Genomic DNA, 13,612 nt, shown 5'->3' with positions numbered 1-13,612 from the left:
GTCAAGCATGATTTCCCTTTCGTAAATCCATGCTGACTCAGTCCGATTCTGTCACTGTTTTCCAAGTGCTCAGCTATTAAATCTTTTATAATGGACTCTAGAATTTTCCCCACTACCGATGTCAGGCTGACTGGTCTATAATTCCCTGTTTTCTCTCTACCTCCCTTTTTAAATAGTGGGGTTACATTAGCTACCCTCCAATCTGTAGGAACTGTTCCAGAGTCTATAGAATCTCGGAAGATGACCACCAATGCATCCACTATTTCTAGGGCCACTTCTTTAAGTACTCTGGGATGTAGATTATCAGGCCCTGGGGATTTATCGGCCTTCAATCCCATCAATTTCTCCAACACCATTTCCCTACTAATACTGATTCTTTTCAGTTCCTCCCTCTCACTAAACCCTGTGTTCCCCAACATTTCTGGTATGTTATGTGTGCCCTCCTTTGTGAAGACAGAACCAAAGTATGTATTTAGTTGGTCAGCCATTTCTTTGTTCCCCATTATAAATTCCCCTGTTTCTGACTGTAAGGGACTTACATTTGTCTTCACCAATCTTTTCCTCTTCACATACCTATAGAAACTTTTAAGTGCCCCGCAAGCTTACTCTCATACTCTATTTTTCCCTTCTTAATCAATCCCTTGGTTCTTCTTTGCTGAATTCTAAAGTTCCCCCAATCCACAAGTCTGTTGTTTTTTCTGACCAATTTGTATGCCTCTTCCTTGCATCTAATGCCATCTCTAATTTCCCTTGTAAGCCATGGTTTGGCCACCTTTCCTATTTTACTCTTGCGCCAAACAGGAATAAACAATTGCTGCAAAACTTGCCATGCCCCTAGCCAATCTGTTCCAGTACAACTATAACACAGGCATCTACCTGGCAATGTGGAAAATTGCCCAGGTATGTTCTGTATACAAAAAACAGGACAAATCCAACTCAGCCAATTACTGCCCCATCTGTCAACTCTCAATTATCAGTAAATTGATGAAAAGTGTCATCAACAGTGCTATCAAGTGGCACTTTAACAATAACCTGCTCACTGACACTCAGTTTGGGTTCCACCGGGGCCATTTAGCTCCTGACCTCATTACAGCCTTGGTAAACATGGACAAAAGAACTAAACTCCAGAGGTGAGGTGAGAGCAAACACCCTTGACATCAAGGCAACATTTGACCCAATATGGCATCAAGGAGCCCTAGCAAAACTGGAGTCAATGGGAATCAGGAAACTGTCTGCTGGTTGGAGTCATACCTGGCACAATGGAAGGTGTTTGCATTGTTGGAGATCAATCATCTCAGTTCCAGGACATCACTGCAGGAGTTCCTCAGGGTAGTGTCCTCAGCCCAACCATCTTTGGCTGCTTCATCAATGGCCTTCCTTCCATCATTATGTCAGACGTGGGGATGTTCGCTGATGGTTGCACAATGTTCAGCACCATTCAACACTCCTCAGATACTGAAGCAGTCCATGTCCAAATGCAACAAGAAGTGGACAATATCGAGGCTTGGGCTGAGAAGTGGCAAGTAACATTCGCGCCACACAAGTGCCAGGCAATGACCATCTCCAACAATAGAGAATCTAACCATAGCCCCTTGACATTCAATGGCATTACCATCACTGAATCCCCCACTATCAACATCCGGGGGACTTATCATTGACCAGAAACTGAACTGGACTAGCTATAAGGACAGGTCAGAGGCTAGGAATCCTAAGGCAATGAATTCACTTCCTGACTCCCCAAAGCCTGTCCACAATCTACAAGGCACAAGTCAGGAGTGGGATGGGATACTTTCCACTTGCCTAGATGAGTGCATCCCCAACAACACTCAAGAAGTTTGAAAGCATCCAGGACAAAGCAGCCCACTTGGCTGGCACCCCATCCACAAACGTTCACCCCTTCCACCACTAACAAACAGTGGCAGCAGTGTGTACCATCTACAAGATGCACTGCAGGAACTCACCAAGGCTCCTTAGACAGCACCTTCCAAACCCACGACCACTAACATCTAGAAGCATAAGGGCAGCAGACACATGGGAGCACCACCACCTGGAAGTTCCCCTCCAAGCCACTCACCATCCTGACTTGGAAATATATTGCTGTTCCTTCACTGTTGCTGGGTGAAAATCCTGGAACTGTCTCCCTAACAGCACTGTGAGTGTACCTACACCACATGGACTGCAGCGGTTCAAGAAGGCAGCTCATCACCACCTTCTCAAAGGCAATTAGAGATGGACAATAAATGCTGGCCTAGCCAGCAATGCCCACATCCCATGAATGAATAAAAAAAGAAAGATGTAAAGGCATTAGAAAGAGTACAGAGGAGGCTTACCAGGTTATTAGCAGTTATGAGGAGTTTCAGGCATGAGAAGAGGTTGGAAAAGTTAGGGTCTCCTTGGAATAGAGAAGGTTAGGAGGTGACTTAATAGAGGTTTTAAAGATGATGAGAGGTTTTGATTGAACAGGTAGAGAAAATCTCTTCCATCTAGAGAGTGGGTCAATATATGGATGTCATAGATTTAAAATCATCAGAAAATGATCTACACAGGAGATAAAGAGAATTGTCTTCACTCAAAGAGTTGTCAGGACTTGGAATGCTGGACTCGAAAAGATGATGAAAGCTGATCCCCTAAACAGTTTCAAAAGGGAATTGGACAGGTGGTTGAGGGTGAGGAACTTAAAGGGTTATGGACAAAAAGTGGGAGTATAGGACTAAATACAACTGTTCTTTCAAAGAGCCAGAATATGCACAATGGACCAAATGGCCTCCTGATGTGCTGTAAATTTCTATGATTTCATGATTGAGCAGCAACTTAAAGGAGGAAAGAGAGGGAGAGAGGCAGTTACGCGTAACAAAGGAGGAAACTCCAGAGCTAGGGCCTTGGTAGCTGAAAGCACAGCCGCCAACGATGGAGCAACTGAAATCAGGGATGCCAGAATTCGATCTATGCAGAAATCTTGGCCGGTGCAGGGCTCGGGGACATTAGAGAGGTCGGGTGTGGTAAGGTCACGGAGGGGGTTTATAAACAAGGACGAGAGTTTTAAAATCAAAGCTTATCTTAACCGGGAGCCAATATAGGTCAACGAGCTATAGGGTCAGTGATACATGGGTCTTAATGTATCACACTCCAGATGTCAGACATCGGGCCCCAGATGTTACACTTTGCTACAAATGCAAATCTATCTTACAGAATGAGTAAGAAACCTATTAATGCCATCCTGCGTTGTTTGAACTTGAAGCTGAAAGGCCAAGCAATTAACTAATCTGCGGTGGTCTCAATGGGAACACACCATGTTAGCAGCTAAACAGCACAACCTCAGGCTACCTGTGAGAGTGCTTTATTAGAATCAAAAGAAATCAGTGTCAATCCAAATGTGTTGGCGCTAGTATGGTCTGTAGAAAGAAAAGTATTGCACAGTAACTCAATAGTGTCAGTACAAGGCCACTGCCAGAGTGAGAACACAAATATTCATTTGGGAATTCAGGTGGGGACAGGATGGTCAGTTAGACCAAGTGCCTTCTTGGTTGAAGCTCAGAGTTAAAAGAAGTGCCAGATAATTCCAGTTGTCAGTGTTTTAATCTAATAGAGGAACTTGGGGTACCATGAAAGAGGAGCAGAAGTAGACCATTCGGCCCCTTGAGCCTGCCCCACTGTTCAATAAGATCAGGGCTGATCTTCAGCTTCAACTCCACTTTCCCAAATTGTCTCTATATGCCTTGATTTCCGGAGAGACCAACAATCTGTCTATCTCAGCCTTAAATATAGTCAATGTGGAGCCTCTGGGGTAGAAAATTTCAAAGATTCATAACCCTCTCAGTCCTAAACGATCAGCCCTTATCCTGAGACTGTGCCCCCGTGTTCCAGATTCTTGAGCCAGCGATGGCAACAGGAGGTTCTCCCTCCTATCCTGAGCATTTTTGATCAATGGGGAACCCTATAGTTAGCATCAGCTAAATCTGGTCTCCATCCACCCCAGCATGGTCAACTCCATCTCAGTATCCACCCTATCAAGCCCCTTCAGAATCTTGAATGTTTCAATGAGATCAGCTGTCATTCTTCTAAAATCCAGAAAATATAGGCCCAATTTTTGCAGCTTCTCATCACAAGACAAATCTGTCACCCCAAGATTCAAGCTAGTGAACTTTCACTGTACTGCTTCCAAGGCCAGCATCTGTTGTCCATTCTTAATTACCCTTGAACTGAGAGGCTTGCTAGGCCATTTCAGAGGGCAGTTAAGAGTCAACTACATTGCTGTGGATCTGGAGTCACATGTAGGCCAGACCAGGTAAGGACAGCAGATTTCCTTCCCTAAAGGCCACTAATGAATCTGATGGGTTTTTAAGAAAATCAATGATGATTGGATTTGAACCCATTGTCCCTGGAAAATTAGCTTGGGCCCCTGGATTACTAGTCCAGTGACATTACCACTACTCTACCAGCTCCCTCTGCATTACTCCCCAAAGCCCTGTACAATTGTAGCAAGACTTCCTTATTCTTATACTCCAATTCTTTCATTTTAATATTGGCCTGGACACCAGTGAGAACTCAAAAGCAAAAGGCTGCGAAGCTGGGAGTCTGAAATTAAAGCAGGAAATGCTGGAAATACTCAGCAGGCCCGGCAACATCTGTGGAGAGAGGATAGAGTTAACATTTCTGATGAAAGGTCATCAACCTGAAATGTTAATTCTGTTTCCCTCTCCAAGGATACTTGGAGACATGAAAGAACTCCCCTGATCCACTTCAAAATAGTGCCACGTGATTTTTTTTACATCCACCTGTGAAGGCAGATAGGGCCTTGGTTTAACATTTCATCCAAAAGACAGCACCTCTGGCAGCGCAGCACTCTCTCAGTACTGCACTGGAGTGTCAGCCTGGGTTTTTTCAGTGCTCAAGTGAAATGGAATATTCAGGGTCATGGAGGGAGTGGAGATTTACCAGATTGGTGGCAGGGATGAGGGGGCGATATTGAAAGAGGGACAGCCAAGCCAGCTGGAGAGCCAGCGGGAGTCCTGCATCGCCTCCTTCGGGAAGACCTGCTGAATTAAGTGCCAATCAGGCACTTAACTTGGCAGCGGCGGGCCTTTCCTGAGATGAAGGAACCAGGAGACGGAAATCCCACCCCCCTGAGAGCTGCCAGCCAATCAGAGGCTGGTAGCTGTGCATTGCTTGGCAGTGCCAACAGGGGCAGTGGCTGCTGCTGGCAATGCACCCATACAAGGCCCAAGATTGCCGAGTGACCCCAGGCCACGGGTGTGTGATGGCAGGAAGGGGTTACAGGGCAGGGGTTGTTGGGGAATGATGGACGGGGGATCAGCAGCAATGCTAGCGGGGAGGGTGGCTCTCAGCGGTAACCCCCTTCTTGATGCCGGTTGCCTCAATCAGGCATGTGTCTTTCAATGAATGACCCCCACTGAATACCAGCAGAGATGGGATAAGACTCTTAAGTGGGCAATTAACGGACATTAATTGCCCACTTAAGGGCTTCAATTGGTCTTCCTGCTCCAGAATTAGTTAGGGCAGAGGCACCCCACCCACCACCCTTCCACCTGATTGAATGCTCCCGCAGCCATGAAACATGCCTTGGGGATGGGCATTAAATTCACCCCCAGGGACTTCATTTATGTGAAGAAACTGCTAATGATCGGGTTGTTCTCCCTGGAGCAGAGAAGGTTAAGGGGAGATTTAAATGGGGTGTTCATGAGATTTTGATAAAGTAAATGAAGAGTAACTGTTTCCACTGGCAGGAGGATCTGTAACCATTGGAGACACATTTAAGATTGTTATCAAACTGAACCAGAATTGTTATGATTTGATCTGCACTTCCTGATAATGTGATGGAAGCAAATTCAGTATTAATTTTACAGAGGAATTGGATGAATATTTGAAAGGCAAAAATTTACAGGGTAATTGGGAAGCGGCAGGCGGTTTGTGACTAATTGGATAGCTATTGTAGCGGGCTGGCACAGGCATGATGGGCTGAATGGCCTCTTGTAGTGCTGTATGATTTTATGATCATTTCAAATGCTGTATTTGTGCAGTGTCTCAGATCCGGCTATTCAAAAACCAGGATGTCCCAAAAACCGGACATTTTTATAAGCTGCCTTACATGAATATTAATTATTACTAAATGAGTAAAATAACTCACCAGCTTGTTTAGCTAGGTGCTGCATTGGCGCGGTAGCATGCCAGTCCAGTTATCGCCTTCACGCACTGGTCTTTTCCTACGCTGTGTGTGGTGTGAGCGACCCTTGACCCCACCCAACCAGGTTCGGCCTGAACCAGCCGAACTGACCCAGCCCAAACTGCCTGATCTGAAAACTGATAAGATCTGAAATGTGATGCGGACTTGGTCCTGTGGTGACCGGTTTTGAGACACTGTACTTATATAAGCTTTCAGCAATAGTCTCTTGTGTATCTGACTCATCACTGATGATATAATCTGCAGTGTCTTTCCAGTCAGCAAAGTATAAGAACGTATTAAAGTAAAATGGCATGTACATATAAAATTCCCTATTGTGCCCTTTCCCAACTCTTTTGCCAGACTGATGAAGAACATGTTGGAACAGTTACCACTTCAGAGCTAATATTGAAGGATTATAAATAAAAGCATCGTTAACCGAGTGGTTTTTAGTGAGCGAAGGTGTCATCCGATATGCCACTGAGTCATGGAAACCATGCGGATCCAAGGTTTGTTCGGCAGCTAGTGCTGAGTTCACTGAACTCCATCAGGAAGCCTTGTCAGACTTGTCCCAAGTCCTGACCATGCAGCACACTTGTGCAAAGACCTTCAGTCAGCCAAGAAGCCTGTCCTAGTCCTAAGTTGTTACTTCATTTCTCAGATGAGACATTAAACCAAAGCCACAACTAACCTTTCAGGCGGATGCAAAATATCCCATGGCACCATTTGAAGAAGAACGGGAGAGTTCTCCTGGGTGTTTTGGCCAACATTTATCCCTCAACCAACATCACCAAACCAGATTATCTGGTCAATATCTTATTGCTGCTTGTGGGATATTACAATGTTCAATTTGGCTGCCACGTTTCCTACAGTAGAAAAATGACTATTGAAAGTACTTCATTGGCTGTAAAGCACTTTTGGACGTACTGAGGTTGTGAATTTACATGTACCTACTTCTTTTCATGTAGGGAAACATCCCAACACATCAAGAAAAACAAGTGTTACAACCCCCATAGAGACCAATATTTTAAAAAGATATTTGAGTTCCCAGTGACCGACTGAAAGGATCGCACAAGATTTCAAGTTTGAAGACTTTTACTGTAGCAAACAAACTAAAGGCAGCATTGACTAAACACTGTTCAGTAAGCCACCAATATCCTAAACTACAGAAAAGTTATCCTTGTTAATAATTTAACTCGACTGATAACACTATGCCAGATCCATAAACGTTACAACAAGTTCTTCACAGAATTACAGTCTGTATGGGAAGCAGCCTACAGTCACTCCCAGCTTTCAATGGGATCACATCTCCCACATTTGGCTATGTTGCAATATCGAGTTACTGTCAAAAGGTGCTCCCCCTAGTTTTCAGAGAGTTTCAAAATTAATTACTAGCAGTAAAATCCAGTCCATCGATTTCTCCTCCTGGCCTTACCAGGAAAACTCTTCCAGATCCTTTAGAAGGCCACAGGATGTATCTCTTCGACCAGTGAGAGCACCTGCCCTCCTGAATCCTGATTGTTAGTTTAATGAAAGGCCACATGGTTCTCTCTGCTGACCACACTAGCTTCAGTCCTTTATCTTTCTTTGTCAGATCTCTCTCTGTCTCTCCTTTTTTTGTCCAAAAGCTTGGAGACTGAAAGCCTAACCACTGTCAGCACAGCTGCCCTTGCCTTTGTTTTCAGGTGTGAGCATCTTGCACCTTCTTCCCAGTAAGTCAACCTGGGTCCATAGTAACTAAGTCATCCAGGCTTATTAGTCAGGCAGAATTCGGAACAGGTCACATGACCCACTTCAGTCCACCATTTTACCTGTAATTAAAGAAACAGTCCCATAACATCATCACCTTAAAAAACCGCACATTTATAACATCAGACAGGAGTTGTGAGATGAGATGAAGACACAGCCAGAGTTAAGATTTATAGAGCCCTTTCAAGGTAGGGAGAGATGTAGAAAGGTGAAGGGCTTCGGGAAGAGTGTAAGGATATGATGTTAAAGGCTTTGCTGCCATGATGAAGGGGAGGGAAGTTTACATGAAAACTCAACGGTGAGGGCCAGAAGGGAGGTGCTCTTCCCTGTCGATGGTGGGAGAAGAGGCCAGCCACCCAAACTAAGCAGGAGTGACTGGAAGTAGAGCAGGTTGTGAGCAGCAGGAATGCAGTTCCCAGCACCTGAATTCAGTGCCAGAGAAGGTTTAATTTCTATAATTTTATTCTTTCATGTAATGTGAGCAACACTGGCTAGGCCAGCATTTATTTTCCATCCTTGAGAAGGTGATGGTGAGCAGCTTTCTTGAATGCAAGAAATAGGAGGAGTAGACCCACAGGGCCCATTGAGCCTGCTCTGCCATTCAATATGATCATGGCCGATCTTGGGCTTCAACTCCATTTTCCTGCCCGCTTCCTATATCCCTTAATTCCCTGTTACCAAAAATCTGTCCATCTCAGCCTTAAATATATTCAACGATGGAGCATCCATAAATCTCTGGGGGTATAGAATTCCAATGATTCACAACTCTTTGAGTGAAGAAATTTCTCCACATCTCAAAATGATCTGCCCCTTATCCTGAGACTGTGCCCCTGTTTTTTAGATTCCCCGACCAGCAGAAACAATCTCTCAGTGTCCGCTCTATCAAGCCCCTTCAGAACTTTGTGGGTTTCAATGAGGTCGCTTCTCATTCTTCTAAGCTCTAGAAACTACAAGCTCAATTTACTTAGCCTCTCATCATAGGGCAACCTCCTCATCCTAGACACCAATTTAGCGAACCTTCACTGTACTGCTTCCAATACAAGCATATCCTCCCTGAAATATGGAGACCAAAACTGCACACGATACTCCAGATGTGGTCTCACCAAAACCCTGTACAATTGTAACAAGACTTCTTTATTCTTTTACTCCAATTGCCTTGCAATAAAGGCCAAACCTCTGCAGTCCAGTTCTGTTAGGAAGGGAGTTCCAGGATTTTGGCCCAGCGACACTGAGGGAATGGTGACATAGTTCCAAGTCAGGATGGTGTGTGGCTTGGAGGGGTACTTGCAAGGTGGTGGTGTTCCCATGCATCTACTGCCCTTGCCCTTCTGGGTGTTATCACTTGTACTACTTATCAGCTGAAGCCTGCATATTTTCCAGGTCTTACTTCATACCGGCAAGGACTGCTTCAGTATCTAAGGAGTCGTGAATGGTGCTGAACACTGTGCAACCAGCGGCGAACATCTCCACTTCTGACCTTACAATGGAGGGAAGTTCATTGATGAAGTAGCGGAAGATGGTTAGGCCTAGCACACTACCCTGAGGGACTCCTGCAGTGATGTCCTGGGATTAAGATGATTGACCTCCAACAACCACAACCATCTTTCTTTGTGCTAGGTATGACCAGTGGAGAGTTTCCCCCCCACTGATTCCTACTGACTCCAGTTTTGCTAGGGCTCCTTGATGCCACACTCAGTTAAAAGCTGCCTTAACGTCAAGAGCAGTCACTCTCACCTCACCTCTTGAGTTAAGCTCTTTTGTCCATGTTTGGACCAAGGCTATAATGAGGTCAGGAGCTGAGTGGCCCTGGTTGTACCCAAACTGGGCATCAGTGAGCAGGTTATTGATAAGTAAGTGCCACTTGATAGAACTGTCAACGACACTTTCTATCACTTTGCTGATGATTGAGAGTTGACTGATTGGGCAGTAATTGGTCAGATTGGATTTGTCCTGTCTTTTGTGTACAGGACATACCTGAACAATTTTCAACATTGTCAGATAGATGCCCGTGCTATAGCTGCACTGGAACAGCTTGGTTAGCGGCAAAGATAGTTCTGGAGCCCAAGTCTTCAATACTAGAGCCAGTATCTTGTCAGAGCCCATAACTTTTGCAGTATCCAGTGCCTTCAGCCAATTCTTGATATCAAGTGTAGTGAATTGAACTGGCAGAAGACTGGCATCTGTGATGTTGGGGACCTCACGAGGTGGCCAGATGGATCATCCACCGAGCACTTCTGGCGAAGATGGTTGCAAATGTTTCAGCCCTATCTTTTGCACTGAACTGTTGACCTCTCTCGTCTTTAAGGATGGGGGTAATTATGAAGCCATCTCCTCCTTTTAGTTGTTTAATTGTCCAGTACCATCCATGACTGGATGTGGAAGAACTGCAGATTTTGATCTGATCTGTCAGTTGTGGCATCGCTTAGCTATGTCTATCACGTGTTGCTTCCGCTATTTGGCATGTGTGTAATTCTGTGTTGTAACTTCACCAGGTTGACACCTCATATTTAGATTTGCCTGGTGCTGCTCCTGGCGTGCCCTCCTACATTCCACATTGAATGAAGTTTGGCTTGATGGTAATGTTAGAGTGAGGGATATGCTGGGTCATGAGGTTATAGATGGTGGTTGAATACAATTCTACTGATTCCCCATAACATCTCATTGGACGCTACTTTTGAGATACTAGAGTTCTTCTGAATCCATTCCATTTGGCATGGTGACAATGCCACACAATACAATGGTCGTTATGTGTAGGAACATAGGAAGATAAGACTTAGGAGCAGGATTAGGCCACTTGGCCCTTTGAGCTTGCTCCTCTATTTAGTATGACCATGGCTGATCTGGTTGTGGTCCCAACTCCACTTCCCTGTCTGCCCCCATAATTCTTGTCACCCTTGTCTATCGAAAATATATCTAACACAGCCTCAATAAATTCAATGACCCAGCATCCTCTGCTTTCTGGGGAAGAGAATTTCTGAGAGAAAAAAAATTCTTCTCATCTCCATCCTAAAAGGGAGACCTCTTATCCTTAAATGGTGTCCTCTAGTTCTAGACACCCCCACAAGAGGAAACATCCTCCTGGTATCTTCTTCTTTTCCTTAGGCTGTCCCTTGGAGTCAAGGATGACTTGCTTCCACACCAAAAATGAGTTCTCAGGTGACTGAAGAGTCCAATGCGCAGCCTTCAATCTCTGTCACAGATGGGACAGACGGTGGTAGGGGCAAGAGGTGGGTGGGGTACCTGGGCTGCCGTGTGCTCCTTTCGCTGTCAACGCTTGGCATCAGCTAGCCTCGGGCAGTGAGAAAGTCACTTCGGGATCTTATATGTTTCAATAAGATCATCTCTCATTCTTCTAATCTCCAGTGGGTATAGGCCCAACCTATTAAACCTTTCTTCATAACATAAGTCCTTCACCCCAGGAATGAGTCAAGTGAACCATCTCTAAACTGCTTCTAATGCAATTATATCATTTTTCAAATAAGGAGATCAAAACTATACACAGTAACTTAGACGTGCACTGGAATGTTCCCCTCCCACCAGTGGCGGTGTTCATGGCAGGCAGGGGCAGATAATATGAGAGGATGAAAATATCGGGGTCCCGATAGTGAGAAATGCCAGCGGGCACTTGCGGTCCCGGCTGTCATGCTGGGCCAATGGCGGGTCGCCATTCCCGCTGAAGGTTGTTGGGAACCCAATTAGCATATCGTTAATGGAATTCAAATAAGCAGCCGACCGGAATGTTCCCTCCCAGCAGATCACCCGCTCCGCCAACGGGAAACCACATCAGTCCCAACCACAACTGGACCAACATGGCCTTGAGATGATGAGTTAGGACTTACTGGAAAGCCATGGCCTGGTCCACACAGAGGTAAGGTGCACGATGACCGGGGGGGGGTTGGTGGGGTGGAGGGGGTTGGGGGTGGATATGGGGGGGCGCGTTTGTGCTGGAACACAAGGTGGGGTGGTGGGAAGACAAAATGGGGGGGGTGTGGTGCTGGAACAAAATGGGGGTGCTGAGAAGACAAAGCTGCAGTGGTGGTGGTAGTGCTGGAACATTAGGTGGGGGAGACAAAATGGGGGGGTGCTGGAACACAAGGGGAGGTGGGAAAGAAAAAGCGGGCGGAAGAAACCAGGGAGCATTGAAAGGGGGGGAAGGCTCAACGGGAGGTGGGGTCTGTGGTATTGATGGTGGAATCTTGTCGGGGCAAACCGAGGGTACTGGTGATGGAAGGTCACTGTAAATGTTAGAGGGTGCAGTGGGATGCGGTAGGGTGGGAGGGTGAGGGTCCGTCCATGGCAGGCGTAGGGCCAGTCTGGGTGGGGACACAGATCTTAGGAGTGGGTAGGCTTAGGGTGGGCATGGGGACTGTGACATATGTGGGCTCATTGAGGCAGAAGCCAGTTGAATGTTGACGGTGATGGGCTGAAGGATGATGGGGGGCTTCAAGCATGATTGGAGAGATGGGAGCGTGAAGGTAACACCAGGGTGGCCAATGGTAATGTGGGGAGGGGGTGGGTTACAGGAGGAGAGTAGAAGGTATTAGATATCATTTCCAAAGTCACGCGCACCATCCTCATGCGAAGCCAGAGTACTGAGTCTACACCCTCGATGTCCAGCTGAAGAAATGCTCTTTGGGAGGAGGGTCATCGGGCGGGCAGAGCTGAAGGCCAGCTCAACTGGACAACTGAAGGAGAACCATGATAATCTATCCTGGCGAGATAAAGGTCTCTCTATAGACTCACAAAGGCAGTGGAGGGAAAGGGAAGTGTGCATGGGAGGCTTCTCGCACATGGCTCACAAGAGCCTTGGCAAAGAGTGATGCCTCCATGTATAGTCATGATTCGGCGGGATCTTGACCCAGGCTGGCTCAGCTCCATGAAAGGGGTGGTGGGGACGTGGCAGTGCTACCGGCAATAACACAAGCAGCAACCAGAAAAACCCAGGACATCTCTGCCAAGTGTAATGATCAATATATTTACAAAGGCGCAACAACTATTTACAATGGTCCTACATCCGCGCAAACTGGGTGAACTTAATACTTCTTAATTTTCCTTACCCTACCACTACATCTAGATGCTTCCCCGACATCCGCAGCAGAGGTGAAGGCAGCCTGCTGACCATTATGCCCTCTTGTCTCTAATGACTTTGCTGGGTGCCCTCTGGAGGCCTGAGGCCTAGAGGGCCCTGGTCTGTTTTGTGTCTCCTGTTCTCTAGGAGCAGTTCTCAAGAGGCTGGAACTGATGTGGTCACAGGCACAGGGGAGTTCGAAGGCCTGGGCACCATTGGAGAGCCCAGTGTGGAAGCCCTAGGCATATCTTCCTTATGCTCCTCCTCGCTTTGGGTGCCTGAGGGTCCCTCCCTGACTTCTTGAGGAAAAGGGGCACCTGGAGGTAGTTTGAGGTGCCCCATCCTGCTCATGTAGCCACTGCAAAAGCTCACACTTGGCCACAGCAATGAAGCATAGATCTGAGCGCATCTCTGGCAGAAACCGGGTGTTCTGCTGGACGAAGGTGTCCAAGGCATCAACCATCCTCCCCATGGAGACCCCCATTTTGTCACATGTTGGTGCCACTACATCAGAGAGCATGTGGATTGACTCCTCCGCCTCGTGTGCCACACTGTTGAGGGTCTCTGCCACATCTACCTGAAGTTCTCCGGTGTCTGGCTGATGCCCCAGCATCTTC

The sequence above is a fragment of the Cetorhinus maximus genome, chromosome 5 (assembly GCF_964194155.1).
Source record: "Cetorhinus maximus chromosome 5, sCetMax3.hap1.1, whole genome shotgun sequence".
NCBI lineage: Eukaryota > Metazoa > Chordata > Chondrichthyes > Lamniformes > Cetorhinidae > Cetorhinus > Cetorhinus maximus.
Note: the sequence above shows the minus strand (reverse complement) of the source record.